The sequence below is a fragment of the Ictidomys tridecemlineatus genome, chromosome 7, assembly GCF_052094955.1.
Source record: "Ictidomys tridecemlineatus isolate mIctTri1 chromosome 7, mIctTri1.hap1, whole genome shotgun sequence".
Lineage (NCBI taxonomy): Eukaryota > Metazoa > Chordata > Mammalia > Rodentia > Sciuridae > Ictidomys > Ictidomys tridecemlineatus.
Window position 1 is genome coordinate 28,643,726 of NC_135483.1, and position 20,477 is coordinate 28,664,202.

Consider the following 20,477-nt stretch of genomic DNA (forward strand, 5'->3'; position numbering starts at 1 on the left):
AGCTAGTCAATCCCTAAAAAACAAATACCAAATGTCTTCTTTGATATAATGAGAGCAACCATGAACAGAGCAAGGAGGAAGAGCAGGAAGAAAAGACTAACATTTAACAGAGTCATGAGATGGGAGGGAAAGGGAGAGAAAAGGGAAATTGCATGGAAATGAAGGGAGACCCTCATTGCTATACAAAATTACATATAAGAGGTTGTGAGGGGAATGGGAAAATAAACAAGGAGAGTAATGAATTACAGTAGATGGGGTAGAGAGAGAAGAAGGGAGGGGAGGGGAGGGGGGATAGTACGGGATAGGAAAGGTAGCAGAATACAACAATTACTAATTGGGCATTATGTAAAACTGTGGATGTATAACCGATGTGATTCTGCATTTGGGGGAAAATTGGGAGTTCATAACCCACTTCAATCTAATGTATGAAAATATGATATGTCAAGAGCTTTGTAATGTTGTGAACAACCAATAAAAAAAAAAAAAAAATAAAATTAAATGAAATAATATCTATAAATCTTCTAATGTCTCTCACACAAAAGATACTCTATAATTGCTCGACGTCTCTTTGCTCTTGATTTTATCATTAGATCATTATATACTACATCATTTTGCTTCTACTTTTGCCAACAGAGTTCTTATAGGAAAAACACTAAAAGCCATACTAGGGACATAGATCTCTCCAAACATTCTGTGACTCTCACTGCCCTCCAGGGGGAGCCAAGACAGAGGAGCAGCGTAACCAGTTGAGTGGTCTCTTACCAACTCAATACCATCATCATGCCCTTCCAAGACTAAGAAGTACATTTCCTTTAATCCTTTTCCCTAAATAGTTCTGCCTTAGAACTATGTATAATTCTGGCTTAGTACTCGGGAACTATGAGACTTGGAAGACAGAACTGAAGTGGTAGCCATATTCTCAGATGGTGTTGCAGGAAGTCATGTGGCTTTCTGTGGATATTTCTGTGGGTTCCCTGTTTTGGGTCTTGGTGACCAGAAGCAGTAACTTCTCTGACTTCTGAGTTCTGGTTTCCTGCCCACTCCAGGCTGAAGTCATAAGTGACTGTTTCCCAATCTTCCAGCTGTAGCCTGCCAGACCTTCACTTCACTAGGTTCTTCCACATTTATGTAAACCTCAATCTGTCTATTTATTTTTCTATTCCAATGATACTTATAATAGTTCTACTTTTTCTACTTAAACACTGATTCTCTAGAATACCCTTATGATAAATGCTCACTTGATGGAGTACCTCTGACCCCCATTTCAATAAGCTTACAGTATCCCCAGAGAAATACATCTGCTTTCAGACAGTCTAGTTATGTTTTACCTTTAATATGCCTGCCTCTACCGCAATGTTTCATAAAAATTGAGTGTTGAGGATGTTGAGGTGATAAGCTCTGGAACACACTAAAAGAGCAGTCTAGATTGAAATAAGCCTAGGGCTTCTTCCTAAAGTTGTAAGTGGAAGTATTCAAAGGATAATTGACAATGACATTTAAACAAGCTTCTAGAAACTTGATTCTACCATTTCAATCATAATTTACACTTTATTTCATCAATGTCTTATCTGGCCAATAGTTTAGAACTTTGTTTTCAAGACAGACTACAAAATAAAACTTAAAATATAGAAGACTTTTCTTCCAAAATAGTGACTCCATTTTCTTTTTTCTTTTTCTTTTTTATTTTATTTGTTTTAATTAGTTACACATGACAGTACAATGACCTTGACATATCATACATATCATACATTTGACTCAATTTTATATCCAAAATGCTTTAAAAATTAGTCTAAGTCTCCTTCTACTCACCAATTAGAGTTATTAGTTTTGCCTTTTGCTGCTGTTAGATCTCACTGTCAGGTACATAACTCATTTTGAACCATATAAATGCTATAATTTGTTAGAGATGCAGTACAATCATGAAATATAATCAAATTAGGTAAAAGAATTTTACTGTGGAATAACAATCATAGAAACAAGATTGATAGCTCTTGTTAGTACTATTTTGATTTTGCTTACCATTTTGATTTTAGTTTATCCTAGAAGAGACCTCATTTATAGAATGATTATAATGAACTAGAAATATTGCAAGATGATATTCACATATTAACAATTTGAGTTAGGCATTATGATCCTCATGTTATAGATGAAAAAGCTAAAGCTAAGCAAGCTTAATAAACTTGCCCAAAGTAATTAGCTAGAAAGTGGCATGGGAGGTATCCAATACCTGGTATGTTTGATTACCAAAATGCATGAACTTCATTCTATTCCAACCTGCTTCACATTATAGGTTTTATTATTTTCTAAGAAAAAATACTCCAGACAGAAGCATTTATTGCAAACTACCCAGCTTAATAAAAAATAAAATTTAGTGTTTTGTTGCTTCTCTTCTTTTATCTATTTAGAAGAGTTTATTAAAAATGAAGTCCTATGTGACCAGATACATGCTTACACATACATCTCACAAAGCCTAGTCACAATCATTATTTTTTCTGCCAATCTGTAGGAAGTTTGAGCATTGCCTTCCAGCAGGCACTCTTGGTAAGTGAGGCATTAGATGATTCCTGATGTGTATGAGACATTCTTTGGTGTTTTAGCTAGACCATATTCATTTACAGAATTCCTTTTTATGCCTTAGTTTTTAGTCCATTTTAAAAAGAAAAAATATTAATTAAATAAAATGTCATTAAAAATTCTGGGTAAATTGCAAAGCTTACATTTTGCTAGGTGAGACTAATATCATACAGATATCTACGATCCAGTAACTATGAATGAGTACATTTATAGTGACAGTCTTAATTCCCATGTGGTGTGTGAAAATCTTTCCGTCTCACTAGACCTCACTTCCCTCAAGTAGAGGTGCAGAAGAAGGGGTAGTATGGTTCAAGGTTAGGAACCACAGGGTTTGTGGGTAGAGACTCAGTAGGAGAAGCAAAGCTTAAGAGTCTTTGTCTTGTTGAAATGGCTTTTTACCTCTGTGAATTTCCATGTTTGAGGATCACTGTCTTTTGGTTCCATTTATGAAGTGTTTCCTACCTTGCATAGTTTGGGGACTGCAACTTACTGGTAGACCTGGAAGTTTTCCAAGTAAGCAACTTGGTTTAGTTATGGTATGCATCCTCCCTCAACTTCAGGGGACAACAGGAGAGAAGACTTGAGTAAGGGATCCCAAGAGTCTGCCTCGATCGTGTTCCACTGGATATTTAACTTAAATATTACTGGGAATTCCAGAGTTAAAATATGTCTGAAAATGAAGAAAGCATATGTCAGTTGTAAACATCTACAATGTACAAAAATAGCACTTTAATGCCTTTGAAGTTTTGAGGAATCTCCTTATCTTTAATACTATTTCCCAAATTTCTTTAAGTATTGAACATTATTACTCGTATTTTTCTTGGTAAATAGTCCTATGACCCCTTCTGGAACATTAGTTTGGAAAACCCTGGTCTGTGTATTAGACTAGAAGTGCAACAGAAGGCCTCAAGACACATGCAGGGTCTGGAGTCCTATGTAGGAATCTTGGACAAGAGTTGTGCTGTTTCTGCCCCCATTCTCTCTCTCTCTCTCTCTCTCTCTCTCTCTCTCTCTCTCTCTCTCTCACACACACACACACACACACACACACACACACACACACACCAGTTTGTAATCTTTGCCTTTCTTTGGACCTGTTAGTGGCAAAGAGGCAATAGAAGATTTACAATACTGATTGTGGCCACACACCTTTCATTTTAAAATGGCAAATTATTTCCATTTGAATGGGTGAATTGGGCATGCAGGATTATATGGACTGCCTAAGTGCCAGGGGAATATAGCAAAATAGTGTAGCTATCTTTTAGTTGGTGATTCTGTTTTGAAGATAAATCAATTCTCACTGGATTGAATGTATTTTATGCTTTCAATCCTGTTCATTTACTGGGCTTTTTTTTTTTTTTTGTTACATTCAGTCACATCTTGGCAAAACATTGATTTGTTTTGTCTAGTTTTCTTGTCTCTTGCAATATTAGTCCAGAAAGAAAATTTTGACGGTATTTTAAAGGGATTTAAGGGCAATTTCTCTTGGAATATCACTCATCCCAAGCATGCAGTGTCTGGCCAATTGCCTGTCATTGCATGAATTGTTCATCCTGGGTGTAACTGATTGATCCTTTCTGACAATTGGTGAGATAGCTGTCTTAGACTGAGAATATTCTATTTTGGCTAAAGATGAATAGATGATTAAAAATCACATAGAGATATTAGATGTTTTGGCAGGCTCTTAACAAATTGAAGTGTCATTAATGGAGGTGACTATTAATTATGGATTTAAATATCAACCTTCTTTGCAAAAACATTAAGGTATGACCCAATGATGGGTCAAGCAATGATGGATGGCAATACAGAAGTGATGTAAGACTGTTTCACCTGTGGATGTCATTGCTATCTTAGTTTGTTCAAGTATATGCTATAATGTTTGCACAACAATGGGACTACCTTATGACACTTTTCTCAAAATAGTATTCTCATTTTTAAGCAACGCATGACTGTAAATAATGATGTTTCTTTCAATGCACAGATTAGATTTTTTGTTTAATGGAAGGGAAATAATGTATCAATGTTTGATGCAAGTGAAGGTCAAATTATATCCCTTTTATATTGGATTACATATTGGATTACATTGTGGTAGGTGTTTTTTTCTTGCATAAAAAGAGAAAGACCATAAGGAAATATTGATAACCCTAAAGTGAAATACTTTCTAATATAAAAACAGGTACTCTGAAAGTTTAACTAGTTAAGCCAATATACAGTTTTTAAGTCTGTTAAGGTTGAGAAAATGGTCACTACTCCAAAATATTAGCACTGGATCCACACCTCTGACTGTAACTAAAGCAAACTGCAATTTAATCAGACATGGGAAACAGATGATACTAGATTAATCATAGTCATCATTTTCAAAATTATTTTTTTTGTGTGCTGCTTTACATATAAATCTATGCTGTATATTTCCATACACTGAAGATGAAGTCTTGAAGACGCAAACTTCATTCTCTGTGTAGGGGAAGAATCTTGATTGATGAACCACAGCACTTACCTCCTTAGTGGGTGTTCCGTATAGGAGGAAAACAAATTCCTTCACATTGCCTCAGCTCTAAAAGACGTTTTAGGATCACCTAAATCCTTTAGTTCTGGTTTTATACTGACAAGCAAAGCTTTCTGTTTATAATGCCTATTCATATGACTTACCGACAGTGAGAGGACGTGTACCTATGACCAGGAACCTTAACTGAGAGTGAGCCAGTTTCCTTGTCAAGTCATCCTCGAATAATGAAATTGAATGCAATTCCTTTATTTGGAAAATTAAGGATCCCTCGTCCTCAGCTGTGATGAGTTTAATCTAGACTTTGTCCCTAAACCACCTTAATGAAGTTGCCATCTGTTTTGCCAAGCTCTATTTTCCAACCCTGATCATTATATATTTCATGCTCCAGAAAGACAAAAATGATTCTCATTACAAAATAATTTTCTTTCAATGATTAGTGATTGGTCATTGTCAAGAGGTCTGATCATCAAACAAATTTTCTTTTTCATTGGGAACACTACTGTCTGTCCATTAATAAAAGCTTCACCTACATATTATTCCCTTTTGTAAAAAATTGGCTATTAATCAACTCTTCCAAATTACTTAATGCCAACATTTCTCATGTCTTATGTTTTTATAATTAATTTCCACAAGTATTATATATTATCACTCCAAATGATTATACGAACTTGTATGTTGAGAGACAGGCATTATGCTAATTCTTTTACTATTAAAGTAAAAAAAAACAAGTTTTGATAGCTTGGGAGTAAGTTTTTAGAGTCTTGTTTAAGATCAAAAGCACAAGGTTAGAAGATCTCAGTTTCCCATCCAGCTTAAAATGTATCAATGTTTAAAAAAAATACACAAATATAGGGGGAAAATAAGAAATAGATAAGGCAGAAATGGGAGCAGACCCTATCATTCTGTAAAACTTTCATATAAAATGACCAAAAAAGAGAGACAGAGAGAGAGAGAGAGAAAAAAAAAAACTAGATTGCAAGTATACACATTCCTCAATTAATCCTTCCCCATCCCAGTACCCTTCCTTTCATATTCACTGTTCAGCCCAGGGATGTGTATCAAGAAAAATCTTACTTATGAGACCATGAGTTAAAGAAACAATGTTGGGACAGAGAGAACGAACAGGTCAGGGAGACCTTAGAAATTAGACTAAATAGGATTCTGAAGAATTAATGGACAGTAGGGAAAGTTAAAATGAGAAGTCTAGAATAACTACCATAGTACGTACTGCCTTGGGTAGTTAAGCAAACTCCTTGAAGGAGGACAGAAGAATAAGCAGGTCAGAATGGAAATGATTAATTTTCAAACAGCTATGAGATATAATTTATATATACAAAACTCCTGGCTTACAATGGCTTGATCCATGATTTTTTTTTTATCTTATGATGCCATGAAATCAGTACACATTCAGTGGAAATAGTACGTTGAATTTTGAATTTTGATCTTTTTTCTGGGATAATGTTATTTATATGGTTCTCCTTCTTGATGCCGGGAAGCAGTGGGGAGCCTCAGTTCCCAATCAGCCACTCAGTCACCAGGGCAGACAATCAATACTCTACACATCTCTGTGCTGCTAAACTATGATGTTGGTAGGTTAGGTGCGTTAAATGTATTTTAATATACAATATTTTCAGTTTACAATGGGTTTATTTGGATGTAATCCCACCTAAGTCAAATGAGTATCTATATGGAACTGGTGGTCTAGGCACAGACCTAAGATGGATATATAGATATGGAAGCCAAATTAGTAGAAGGAATGAGAGAAAAGTAGCAGAATTAGAAGAGGGTCTAGATTAGAACTTAAAAGAATATTAGCAAAAAGATATTTAATGAAAGAACTCTAGGAGAAATGGTTAGAGAAAATCTAAGAAAGAATGTTTCTTTGGGGGGAAAAAAACTCAGAAATTTTAAACAGGAAATCATCAAAAGGATCAAATCAGGAAGAACAACAACAATAAAAGAGCTAAAAAGTTTTCAAGATTTCAAGAGGCAAAAACCTTCACATATTACTTTTAAAAGACTCAAGATTTTTAAAATATAAAAGAGAAATCATGACAAGACTGACACATGTCATTGGATTTGACAATTAGAAAGACACTGGTGAATTTTGCCAAAGTGATTGGTGTGCTCTGTGGGTGGTCAAGCCAGATTGCAGTGGGTGGATGCATGAAGAAGTGGTGTTGGGGATGAAAAGTGTTAAAGAGATTGGCGTGGGGCACATATGCTAATCCTACCATGTAACTCTTACCCTCCTTAATTCTAGGCAATGCTGTGCAAAAACAAAAATTAGTCAGATGGAGATCACAGTATAAGCTTTATTTAGGGCTCCTTGGAAATAGTTCCGTTGGAAGATACAGTGGGCTCTGGCTTTTCCACTTATAAGCAGGTCCATAAGCACAAAGATCAGGAAAAGAGAGGGCATATACTTGGCTGGGCTTACCAGCAGCAGGCCTTGCCTGATTAGCTTATACCTTGAGAGATGGACTGGGTCCCAGATCTTAAACCTCTATGAGAATTCTGGTGAGAAAGGTTATGATGTCAATTTCTTCCTTAAGGGGCCATCATCATTACATGTACAGTAAATATGGACCCAAACAAATCTGATTAATTACTATAGAGCATCGAATAAGGATAAGGTGAAGGTTAAAAGAAGGTCCATGCATTGAGAGGATGGGTAGAGATGCCGATAATTTGTACATAGGTAATCAGGAGACCTATGACCTCTGTTTTCTCAAGAGAGAGAAAGTGAAGCTGTATACTAAAAGGGAAAGTGCACAGGTAGGCTGGAAACTGGAGGAGGGCAGTGGAGAATCATGCTTGTGAATTTGAACACATACACTTTAGAGACTGACATAATAAACCAACCTGGCTCAGTGTTTCTTGGTGCCACTGATAAGACAAGAGTTCTAGGCTGTATAGACTATCAGCCTCATCTAGAATAAAATTTGTTGTATTTTATGTTTGCTTTTATTTTCCTACTGTTCTCTTTAGAAGAGGTTTTCAAATATGCTTTTGTGAAACAAGGCCTTCCACAATGAAATTTTCAGCAATCAAACGAATAGACCATGAGATTGATATTTTACAGGGCTCTTAAAATTAAAGAATGTTCCTTCCTTCCTACTTTTGGGATACAAAATGTTCTTTCTTTAATAAAATCAGGATAATGGGTAAAATTTTTTTTGTTTTTACTTAGCAATAATAAAAATGGACAAATGTATATTTGTTCCTCTAATTTTAAATGAGTTCTTCTGGTCTATAAAATCCCCCAAATCCTATCATCAGCACTCTTGAGGATATTTTCATAAACAATATGCAATCCACTGAGAGCATAATTGAAGCAAATGAAGGAGGAGGATAAAATAATTATTTAGCAGCTGGAATATTAGGACTGAATAATGAGGGGAATTAACATAAGGTAAACTTCGTTCTCACAGGCACATGCACATCAGGGTTCTGACCAGGGGGTGGCTAGAAATCTATAACAGCAACATCTCATTGTGGAACTCTGCAGGATAGCTCTCAAATAGCTGCCATGGCAGGGACCATCGCTTATAATGTCATAGTCTATGTTGCCAAGGCAACAACACAGCCAGCAACAGAGACTGACATTTTGAAATGTGCATGTGATTTCATCATTTACAAGGTATAGAGAGGAGAACAGAGCCACTGTGGTAGCTTAGAAACATCTGTTCGTGTACTGTCAATTTACTTTTTGAGAAATAGACAATTTAATTTCATACATAAGCCCACTCCTAAAAGAGACAGAGTTGACACTTTCACCAATTATTCACTGATTTATTCAACAAGCATTTACCTACTATGTGCCTTACTCTAGGAGTAGAAGAGTGGATTATATAGACAGAACTTTTATTTATTTTTTTTACTCTCTCTGGCTATGATATAAGGAAACTATAATGAAAATCAATATACTGGGTCTTAATCTTAGAAGGAAAGTAATAATCAAATAAGGGAAAGGTGCTTCTCTTATCTCCATGCCCCATCATCCACATTTGGATAGTGACAGTCTATGCTGCTGTTTGTTCTCACACTCTTTCCTCAATAGCCATTTGAATAGGGTGTGTATCCCTTAAGATATTTTGATTCAAAGCAGTTCCTAATTAATTTTGAAAAATGCAACAGAGCATATCTTCCATCAATTCACAGGAATGTTTTCTAACAGTGTTTTCAAAGAACCCTATTAAACAGTATTAGTGTTCCAAGGAATGTACTTTGGGAAAAGCTATCTGAGTCTCTATTATAATTTAAGACAGGGTGATGACATTAGCAATACATGCATTAGTTATGGACCATTGAAAGGATGTAAGCAACATGAATACCATGGCACCAACAGAAGACCGCATTTATAATTTATGAATCCCAAAGGTATTATTCAACCTTTTATTACATCCTCTTGTCAGAAGCAAGCAGCAGGATTTCTGCAGTTGGAAAATGTTTCTCACAACACGCCTCATTTATATGTCCTTTACATACCTTCCTGATGAGCTAGAATTTAGCCATATAAAAAGCTAACTCTACTTGCTATGCTTAGGAATATTTAAACAAGTGAATGCAACACTCTGTTTTAAAATTTTACTTTTACTGTATTAAAGCATAATCTAAAAATTCAAGAGGATAGCAACTACTCCTATTTGCAGGAAAAGAATGGCATGGCTTACTTGCTGATGGAGCAACCTATGCTGGCTGTTAGCAGGTGGTGTCCATTCCATGCCATCACTGGTTTTAGATTTAGTGAGCAACACCAGGGTGCTTACATGGCACTGGGGCTCATGCCTCATTGAGTTCAGCTTTTGAAATAAAATCTCTCTTCCTTGAAGACAGCTGAAGACATCGGAATTCTTCTGTCTGCATTTGCTATCAATTTTATTCAGCTGGCACTGCCCCATTGCTACCTGGTAATACAATTTAATTTGTGAGGGGAAGAAAAATCATAGTTCTTACTTCCCACAGAGGGTGAGAAGATTAAAAGAGCTGTGCAGAGTCCCTGCTGTGGAGAGACTGCAAAGGTGTTGTTAGATGGAGACAGTGCATGATTCTGATGCTCCTTGCAGCATTGTGAGCACATTATTTTTGCAGGCAAGTGCTTCTGAATAGCAGAATCACCACGACTCTGTGTGGAGGACAAGGTCTGCATGATGGTTTGGCTCAAAGCCTTTTTCTGAGACAGCTTGGTGTAGGCACAGATGTCCCCAGTAGTAATTCGACAGAGCAGCCCTCATGCTGAGAAACACTGTATTGTCTGCCTCTTTCTGCACCCTCTGCATATGTTCTTGTATTTTTATATTCATCTCACTCTCACACTTCACTGATCTTTTAAATTTGTAAATTAACAAAAGAGAAGACTATTTCAAAAGAACCTAAACTGAGCTATCTACTAAGATGATAAAATTTGTATATTTGAGAAGACCACTTGTTTACCCTGGCTTTGGTTAAAGTGCCAATAGAAGACTTGGAAAATGCACATGAATTTTCCTTTCGGTGATTTTAGAAGATCCCTGAAGTCAAATAGTTATGAGAAAGCAAAAAGGAAAGGATTTTGGATTTGTTGTCCTCTTCCAAAGTAAGGCACTACCAAATAATTTCATACATTTTAGAATTTGCCTTCTTTTAATGCGCTCCATCAGACCCTTTGTATATACAAGGTCTTAAAATCAGCAATATTAGATTATAATTTATGACATCAGATCTACGTGGGCTTGAAACAAACCTTTCAACTCCTTAATCTCTTTAAACCTCTATTTCTTCCACTATATAATGGAAATAATAAGCATTCTCTTTCTTAAGAATGTTCAAAGATCAAGAAATATGTGCAAGTGTTTCATATATTTGACATATTAAATGTGCCCATCCAGGGCTGGGGACGTGGCTCAAGTGGTAGCGCACTTGCCTGCATGCGCGGGCCACTGGGTTTGATCCTCAGCACCACATAAAAATAAAATAAAAGATGTTGTGTCCACCGAAAACTGAAAAATAAATATTAAAAAATTCTCTCTCTCTCTCTCTCTCTCTCTCTCTCTCTCTCTCTCAAAAAATGTGCCCATCAAGTAATATCTACAATTTTTATTCTCTAAAACTGTATCTTTCAATAATTTTAAAAACTGAAGCACTGGTGGTGTTTTCTCACACACACACACACACACACACACACACACACACACACACTGTATATTTTTATCTGTGTATTGTGTTTTATAATTGAATGTGAAGATCTGTAAGGACATCACCAGTATATACTTGTTTGGGCTATAATTCTACTCCTTTTGCCAATGGAGGTGATTTACAATACATGTGAACTTGGTTTTTCAATAGTGCCTGCAAGCCACTAAATAGTGTAGAAAATTGTAAGAAAATCTGAACATATAATTCTATTTTTGCCCAAGATTTTTTGAAGTGAGAATAATCTAAACAACATAGGCTTTTTGAGATACCAGAGAATACAAGTAATCCAGAATCTCAATGAGTAGAGCTACTCATATTAATTCATTCATGTTTCAATCACCAGATAAATAGTAATAGTGCCTCTACTACATGCGTATGAGAATTGATAGGTATAAAAAATAGATGACTAAGGGGTAAGATCTTTTCACTAAGAAACTTGCAGCCTTAAAAGAGAGACACATAAATAAAGAAATAACACCAATGCAATATAAAAGGAACTTTAATAAGAACAAATTAGTCTATAATGCAATACATGCTTTTCTTTCTATTTAATTTGCAGAGAAAGTTTAGTATCTCTCCCATATTGAAGAAAGCTGTATGTCTTAATTCATAATCACATAACAATGGTCTTTATCAATTTGTACCTTGCTTTAGGTATAGCCTCTCTGTTGAGAATGTTCAACTTGGGGGCATTTCTTTGTTTTATACTAAATTTTCACATGTTTTTTCTTTTAGAGTGACTTGCCATTCATTCTTTTAAATGCAATTACTTACATAGAAAAGGATTCACAGATATTAAAAGAATCACAACCTGCTTTGAAGCAGTTATCAACAAATATTTTCTTTATAGTATTAGGTAAAATTAATTGGATTTCAATGACAATATAAAAATAGATTCGAACCCATCAAGCCCAAATGTAGTCATCTAAATAAAAACAAATAGTTATTTTTTCTTTTCCTTTCTTATTTATTGCTCTCTCTTGTTTTTTCTTCACTCCCTCCTTCTATCTCTCCCTCCTTCCTCCTCTCTCCTCTAAGCCAATGTTATTTCAAATTTGCCAGACTAATTAACTTATCAAAATAGCCAAATATTTCTGTCATTTGAACTAATATTCATATCTAAAAACTAGACCTATGCTTGGAAATTTCACCCAAATCTTTTTCTTCAATAGGGCTTTAAAACTTTAAAAATGGATAAACACTTTTGATCAAGAGCTGGTTCAACAAATTCCACAGAGGAAAATGACACACTCAAGTAGAAAGGACATTGGACCTGGCTCTATTAACCAACAGCCAGCCTCTTCTTGAAGTCTTCTTACATCATGGGATCCAACAGATATCACTGATAGAGTGAGGACCCCTGGACTGTGTTTACCAGCAGATACATTTTCAAATGAAAAGATTCCAAGCCATATCATTAGATAAAACAGTAAATAATAGGATGGCCTAGCTGAAGTGGAAGTAGGGCACTGATTGCACTGGCTCCTGGCATGTCTAAGAAGAATGCCTTTTGAAAACCTTTGAACTAGGAAATCCCTGAGGTTCCTTCTAGTGCTAACAGTATATGACTGTGGGTACTAAATAATTCACACTGAATTATTCTTCTCTAAATAAATGTCTGGTTTCCGTTTCCAAGGGAGAAATACCTAGGGTTCTTCTTATGCTTGTGTTTTACATACTTTTTGATCAACAAAACTCATTAACCTAGAATGAAGCTTCCTGAAAATTATCCAGGACCAGAAAGATAATAAGGCACTAAATATACTGGTATTACTAGACTAATAGATGAAGGATGCTGAGACAATGTTTTCATATACTATTCATAAAAAGAGACTTCTGTATTCAGTGATCTTACATAGAAAATTTTTAACGGTATTATTTTTTACAGTATTATTTCCTATCATGTAACTCTTTTTGACCTAAAATGCAGTTGACTTTACTCTTAGTTACATTTTTTCTTCCTATGTATGATTATGAGCATCTAAAAATCAGAAAAGATAGATAGCCTTAGAAATTTGTAATCAATATTTGGCTTTAGCATTACTTACTCTATAAAAGTTTTGCACATTTATTTCTATGCTAACACTATCTACAATCCATTACTCACTTTGTAAACATTTCGTGAAACTACTCACACTGAAGATGGAGAGGATTCCATATAAAGTCTATAATGCAATACATACTTTTCTTTCTGCATCTCACCCATGGCAACAATCAGAACTGCTTCCTTGAGAAGTAGCAGCTCATTGCATTTCAAGTATCAGGATGGAAGACAAATGATATATGATATTTCAATTTCACAAGGGAGGTCCTGCCATGATATTATCAGATAAAAAAATGCTGAGTGGTTCTAGGAAGTGTTCCATCCTGTTACTTTGTTACAATTGTAATGTAGATGGTGTTTTTCATTTACCCATCACTTTTTCAAGAATCTGAGTGTCTGAGTCACACTAACCCTTGGTTGACATGGTGGGAGGGTTGAAAATATGTGGCAAGGAGAATCTTTGGAAATAGAAGGGAAGTTGTGTCACACTTATTCCTTTTATTAAAGAAATGAAAGCTATTTAATGCTTGATGAATATTTATATCCATCATTGTGTACCTTATTTTTCTGGCAAATTAATTCATTGTGGGGAATAAAGCAACTTCCTTCTAATTTGTCTCATATTTCCATGTTTTGACCCTTTTGAAAGTGTAGCATTTTGGATGCTTAGGTATCTTAGTCATGTTTGGAAACCTCACTCCATTTTCACACATTATTTGTTGTCAGTATTGAACAGAGTGAATAAATACTATCTTGTGCCCTGGGAGTAGCTTGAAGAAGCTTTGAGATCTGTGGTCCATTTAACGAGAGAAGAGCCAGCTATTTGTTATTCTCAACTAAAAATCATTTTTGGCAGGTATATTTTCTCATCCCAGTTGTTTGAAAATACAAATGATAACTATCCAACAGTTTTCAATTTATCTACAGTATCCAATTCTTTTCAGGGTCTGGAGTGCTGTTTTAAGAAGCTCAAAGCTGCTTCCAAGATCAGGAGGAAAGGATGCCAAAAGGAATGTCTCCCATACACACAAGAGGAAGTGGAGACATTTGCAAGACATCTGTCATACTTGTACGATGAAGAAATGTTGTTTAACATGCTAATTTATTTAGTTGACGGAGGGTGCTGTATGGAATTCTTTTCACTTACTCAAGGTTCATCAGAAAGCAGTTTTGCTCAAAAGTTATCATTATTTGAATCATATATTTTATTGAGAGTTAATCTCTGAATTATTTTTTAAGTAATGGTCATTTCTTTCATGTTCCAATGAGTTAATGTTTGAGTAAATTTGGGGGTATTCTAAACAACCCAGAGCTTCTTTTTTTGGAAATGTTCTATCATTTTAGATATTTTATCTTTGGCATCAATGAAGAGCTAATATATCTACATGGAATGATTCCCTGATTTTTTAATTCTGCTACTAAGTACATCAATTATTACATTATTCAGTGTCGTGTGTTTTAGAAGTATCAATATAATTTCTCCTGGAATGTAGCATCTAGAAAGCATTTACTTCTACTGATTAATCAGTTTGCTATCAGCTGGTGCTAAGAATTATGCACTTCCATAGTTTACCTTGACCACTTGGAAATTCAGGTATAAAGGTTTAATTTAGTTGCTTTCATTTGATCTCAATTTGGGAACTTGGTACAAATGTCTTACCATTTATAACGTAGTTTTGCCTTTGTTATTGTGCTAATGCTTTTCTATTACAAGGATTCCAGAATAAACTGTATCTAATATTCTTTGTAATATTTTAAAATAACGTAGAAATGTATATCTCAGCCAACAAAATTTACTAGAATAAAAAATAAAAAACAGTGACAGGAGGTCACTGTTTGGGGTTAACCCACTGCACTATCAGATCAGACCAAACTAAAACAGAGTCATTCATGCGAAGTGGCACATAATTACACTGAAACTTTAAGGAAGCAGGTAAATCCTCAAAACCAGAAAACTCTTCCCTGAAGACAGTGTTCAGAGCTGTCAATAAGAAAGAACCGTGTTTACTTAATGTTTACATAATGAGAAGCCCTCTCTGCCTTAACCCTTATAATACAAATGGCCAGTATTAACCTGATGTTAACCCATCCACCTTACAGAACCCAACTGTTCTCTCATGCCCGGTAGAACACCAATTCTATCTCATAGATTGAAATGTTGCCCAATTCTAGAATAAAAAATAAAAGCCAATTTTATCTTGTAGGAAGTAGTATTGTTCAATTCTATCTCTACAAACAAAAGCCAAATGAAATTTTCTATAATTTTGTGCCTTTTCATTTTATTTATGTTGTTTCATCTTTCCAACTTTCCATCTTCTCTTCTTATGTGTTAGTCAGAGAGCTATGTCATCCCTCACTAACTCCTGAAAGCAAAGACTGACACAAGGACTCTTATGCAGATAGTTATAATGTTTACTTTATGGAAAAAAAGGGAGGTAATTCCTCCACCATTAGTCAAAATGTGCCTGTGGAGTATTGATAAGTATTCACACTCATCCTGTTGTGGTTTGGATGTGAGGTGTCTCCCAAATGCTCACACTTGAGACAATGCAAGAGGGTTCAGAGAACAACTGATTGGGTTGTGAGAGTTGCAAGAGTCTTAACCCAATCAGTAAATTAATCCCCTGATAGGGATTAACTGAGTGGTAACTGAAGTGGTAGGGTGTGGCTGGGGGGAGGTGGGAATTGGGGCGTGGCTTTGGAGTATATATTCGTATCTGGCAAGGGGAGATATCTCTCTCTCTCTCTGTCTCCCTCTCTCTCTCTCTCCCTCTCTCTCTCTCTCTCTCTCTCTCTCTCTCTCTCTCTCTCTCTCTCTCTCTTTCTCTCTCTCTCTCCCTCTCCCTCTCCTTTCTGATCATCATGTGAGCTGCTTCTCTCTGCCACACTCTTCTGCCACCATGTTCAGCTTTACCTTGAGCCCCGAGCAATGGAGACTGCTGTCTGTGTATTGAGACCTCTGAAACCCTGAGCCCTCAAACTTCTCCTCCTCTACAGATGTGCTGGTCGGGTCTTTTAGTCACAGTGGCAGAACAGCTGACTAAAACACATCCCATGCCACTGCATCCAAGCATCTCCCAGCCCAAAGACAGAGCTGCAGGCTGTCAGTTTATACCTGTGAAAATTCCTTACTTCATCAGTTGCAAGAGAAAAAGTGAGCCAAGAAGCTCTGAGGCCAGGTACAAGAGACGTTCTGGACGGCTTTCAGCTTGGTGGAGCACCTCCAGCGCCATCAGCTATTTTCCTTTTCACTGAGACCTGACCCTACTGTATATTCCAGTCAGTACCAGGACAGCACCCACCACCCCACGACGTTTCCATAGTGAAAAGAGATAGCACCAGGCTGTTTTGTTTATTGAGCAAGGCTCTCTCTTGAAGGAATTTACTAGATGAAAGGTAAAAAGATACAATTGAGGAGTCCAGAGACTGCCCTGGAAATAGAATGATCTCAGTGGATTTATTCAGATGTATAGGATACTGAAAATATTCCTTTTTTTTTTTCTGACCTCACATCAGACACATCTGGAGTCTGTGTGATAGGAAATTCAGTTTATAATAGACTTGAAAATCATAGTTGCTGCCAGTAAAGTACCAAGAAGAACATGAATCCAGATTGTTGTTTACCCTATTTTTTTTCTGCTTTTCTTCACTTCCTTCCCATTTTTCAGTCTCCATAACTGACCACATTCCTCCATCTGGAGAGCTCCTAGCAGATGCCAAGAAGCATCATGATAGTATCTTTTATTCTCCTTCTCACAACTCATGTTACCAAAATGAAAGCCCTGGCTAAAGGGGTGCTACTGAACCAAGCTCAGCCAACTTTTCCAAAAAAGCCAATGGATGAGATGGGCAGTGGGAAAAGGAGCTGCACTGGGAAGAACAGAAAGGTCCAAAGACCTAGGATCTTTGGATTCAAGGAACTGACTACAACTTTGGGATTTCAAAAAAAGTGGAAGGCAGACAAGGGTTGGGGTTTGCATAGCTGGGGGATGGGTGGGTTGCAAAGCAGGAAAAGCAGGTAAGCTTGGTCAGCGCGTGGTCTGGTTGCTCTTTACCTCAGGTCCAGTTCTGGGAGGTTCTGCAGGCTCCAGGGAAGTCATTATCACTGGAGGGGGCAATTTGGTTCTCAACATGAGATGATTGCTCCTGTTCTGGGGGAGCAGCCTCAGATCCCATCATGAGGTAATTGTTCCCACTTAGGGAGGCAATCTCATAATGGGGTGATCTGCCAGCAAGGCCTGCTGCTGTTCCTGGAATCTAAGATAACTGCAGGAGAAAATGACTCACGAGATCTCAAAAAGGGGGAACAAAAAGTCTGAGAGGCAAGATGAGGTCAGAGAAACAAAATGGAGTTAGGTAGGTCAGGGACTGGGCCCTCCTTCATTTCCAGAGAAGGCACTGGTGTACCCAGTGGTAATTAGGTTTCAGATCTACTGTCACCCATGGGATACGATTACTGGCTCTTTCAGAGAGTGTGGAATCAAGTACAGGATCTGTTCCTTCTCCCTGTGCAGAACTGATGGGTGTTTTAACACGGGAGGGTGAAGGACACTTCCTTGGCAGTAGAGTCAGTGATTAGAGGAAGAAGCTCCAGGTCCCTGATGAGATTTCAACACTCACTGGCACTTTGATCTGTGGAAAATGTACTTGGCCTTTCTATGCTACAGTTCCCTCCATCACTAGTGTGTACATAATAATGTAAATCATCCAGGGCTATTGTGAAGGTCGAATGAGGTTATGCCTGAAAATTGCTTAATATAGTCCTGGCGCAGAGACAGTGATCCGTGGTGCTGGCCAGCATCCTGTAACAGGGAAAGAGTGGAGCAGATAGATCCAGAGATCCATGGGGTCAGCTAGTGAAGGAAATGCAAGGGCAGGAGTAGTTGTGACAGAGAAGCAAATAAGTGAATATGAGAAATCACAGACTCTTCCTGCCCATCCAACTCCTTATATCCACGGTTGTCCTTTTTCACAAGGCCTAGTTTCCCCTTCTCGACAGCAAAACCAACTCTCTCATTTAATTCCAGTAGCTAAAGCATCTTGGTGACCTCAAAAGAATTTTCTCCTGAGTTGGTTCTTCTAGCCTTCTTTCTCTCTCTCAGCTGCCATTTGAACACAGATGGACCAGCAGATGCTGTTCCAGCAAGGGCAGTGCAGAGCAGGCCTGGCCACACACACTCATCAAAGCAAATAAAATATCCCATCTCTCTAAAGGCACAGGAGAAATGGCTTGACAAACAGGGTTTAGAAACCAAGAAGAGGAAAAATAAATACTACTTTGATCTCAAAAATTAAAAGCCTTTAGGTGGATACTGACTAATCGAAGATTTTTCACTTTATCCACTTTGGAATTGATTCAGACTGTTTTGTTGGATAGCCTTCGTCTCTGAGCCCATAAAAATGCATTATTTTAGGTTAAAAAAATGATTTTCAAGGATTATTTTATATTATTATTAAAACCAAACCCAAAGCAGATGAGATCATCCCCTGTACAACTGCTGGTGTTTTAGAAAATTTCCTAAACAAATGGAAAGTCATGCATTTGCAGATGATGTTGTTCAAAGCTATCACTAATCTCTCCCTACTTTAAAATGGCATTTTTCTTTTCAGCTTTCTTCTGCATCTAGCTAACTCTGAGCAGTGGGTGAGGGGCCATATTGTAACAGATGTTAAAGATCAAATATTCTTTATATCTTTTTTGCATTCTTTGATGATATTGATATTGCTGTGCTCTATTGTTGATTTAAGGAGAATCAGACCAAAGACCAAAGTCTTCTCTGAAAATGTTGAAGAATGCCATATTCTCCTGATAAGTGGTCATTCTCTTTCCATAATGGATAAAGCTGTAGGGTGAGCTGTTTGGTAGGACCAACCCTCCACCTCCACCTCCCCCCCACACACACTCATAATTACCTTCCTTCTTAGAATTGACTTTTATGTTTCCACAGGTACTCAGATAACCATTGAAGATTCCAGAAGTCAACATTATTTGGCAAATTTTCAAATCAAGTGGACACAATTGAATCTTAGAAGTAAAAAAAAAAAAAAATTCATACCTTGTTAGGAAGGAAGCCTCATTGTGATGAGCTGGTCTACGTGGGCAAGACCTCAACAGGTTCCATAGCAGCTAAATTGATCAACTAATATGTTCCCCACACTGAGGAGGCCCAGCACTAAAATTTATTGATTCATTTAAATGAAATTTGTATCTTTTACAGTTATTTTTCAAATTTTATGATTATGCCAGCAGAATAGCATCAGCTTAGTGAAAATTGTCTTTCTGACACTTAGAAATTTCCATTCTTGAATATATGATGACCAGGACTGAGAATTATTTCTTTTTGTAGGCGATAACTGTTATTGAGAACAATTAATTATTATTATTGAGAACATCAATAATAACAGTGACAATAGCTGATGGTTTTTAGAGCTTGCCACATGCCAGGTGTCCTTATAAGAACTTCATATATGTAACCCCATTTCAAAAAAAAAAAAACTTTTGAAGATGTTCAAGAAATTCTTGCAAAAAAGGGATACAATTCATGTTTGTGATGATGAATTCTTTTAAATATGTATTTTTTTAGTTGTAGGTGTATATGATACCTTTATTTTATTTTTATATGGTGCTGGGGATCAAACCCAGTGCCACACGCATGCCAGATTAGTTCTCTACTTCTGAGCCATAGCCACAGCCCTGCAGTGATGAATTTTGAAGACTGAACTCACCCTTTTAACCAACACTCACATAAAGAATTAGAATATTAAATCAAAATATTAAATAGCTTCCTCTGTTATCCCTTCCGGTTTCTGTCTGCCCAAGGATAACTACATTCTGACATCTAACAGCTTGTTTAAGTGCTTCACAAATAGATATATCTTATGGGTACTTTTGTTCAATGTTAGATTTGTGAGATTTTTACATAGCTTTGTGTATAATTATGAATCATTCATTTTCATCACTGAATAGTATTCCATTGTGTGAAGATGTCAACAATTATTTATCCATTTCATTACTGAAAGGGATTTGGACAGCTTTCAGTTTGGGTCTACTAGGAATGGTGCTGCTATGAGTAGTACATTAGTCTTGGTGAACACGATTTATTGTGTATATGTCTGCATCAGCTCTCTGTCATTGTGCAAAATACCCAAGGTAAACAACATATCAAGAGGAAATTT

At 36.6% G+C, this 20,477-nt stretch overlaps 2 long non-coding RNA genes across 7 annotated transcripts in view; one reads left to right on the forward strand and one right to left on the reverse strand.

Moving 5' to 3' along the window:
- LOC144365432 (uncharacterized) overlaps nt 1-20,474 on the forward strand; it is a 153,550-nt gene extending 133,076 nt beyond the window's left edge. For 3 of the 5 annotated variants that reach the window (XR_013423853.1, XR_013423850.1, XR_013423854.1), the window contains one exon: nt 14,246-20,474. This is a non-coding gene — a long non-coding RNA (uncharacterized LOC144365432). Of the gene's footprint in view, nt 1-14,027; nt 14,158-14,245 lie in introns of all 5 variants that reach the window. The other 2 variants (XR_013423851.1, XR_013423852.1) reach the window with 2 other exon arrangements.
- LOC144365433 (uncharacterized) overlaps nt 1-20,477 on the reverse strand; it is a 121,381-nt gene that overhangs the window by 86,196 nt on the left and 14,708 nt on the right. Inside the window, exons 4-5 of one of the 2 annotated variants that reach the window (XR_013423856.1) lie at nt 19,215-19,326; nt 1,833-3,244 (exon numbers count right to left, since the gene is read on the reverse strand). The exons of the other annotated variant lie outside the window; for it this stretch is intronic. This is a non-coding gene — a long non-coding RNA (uncharacterized LOC144365433). Of the gene's footprint in view, nt 1-1,832; nt 3,245-19,214; nt 19,327-20,477 lie in introns of those variants that run through there. 2 annotated transcript variants of the gene reach the window in all.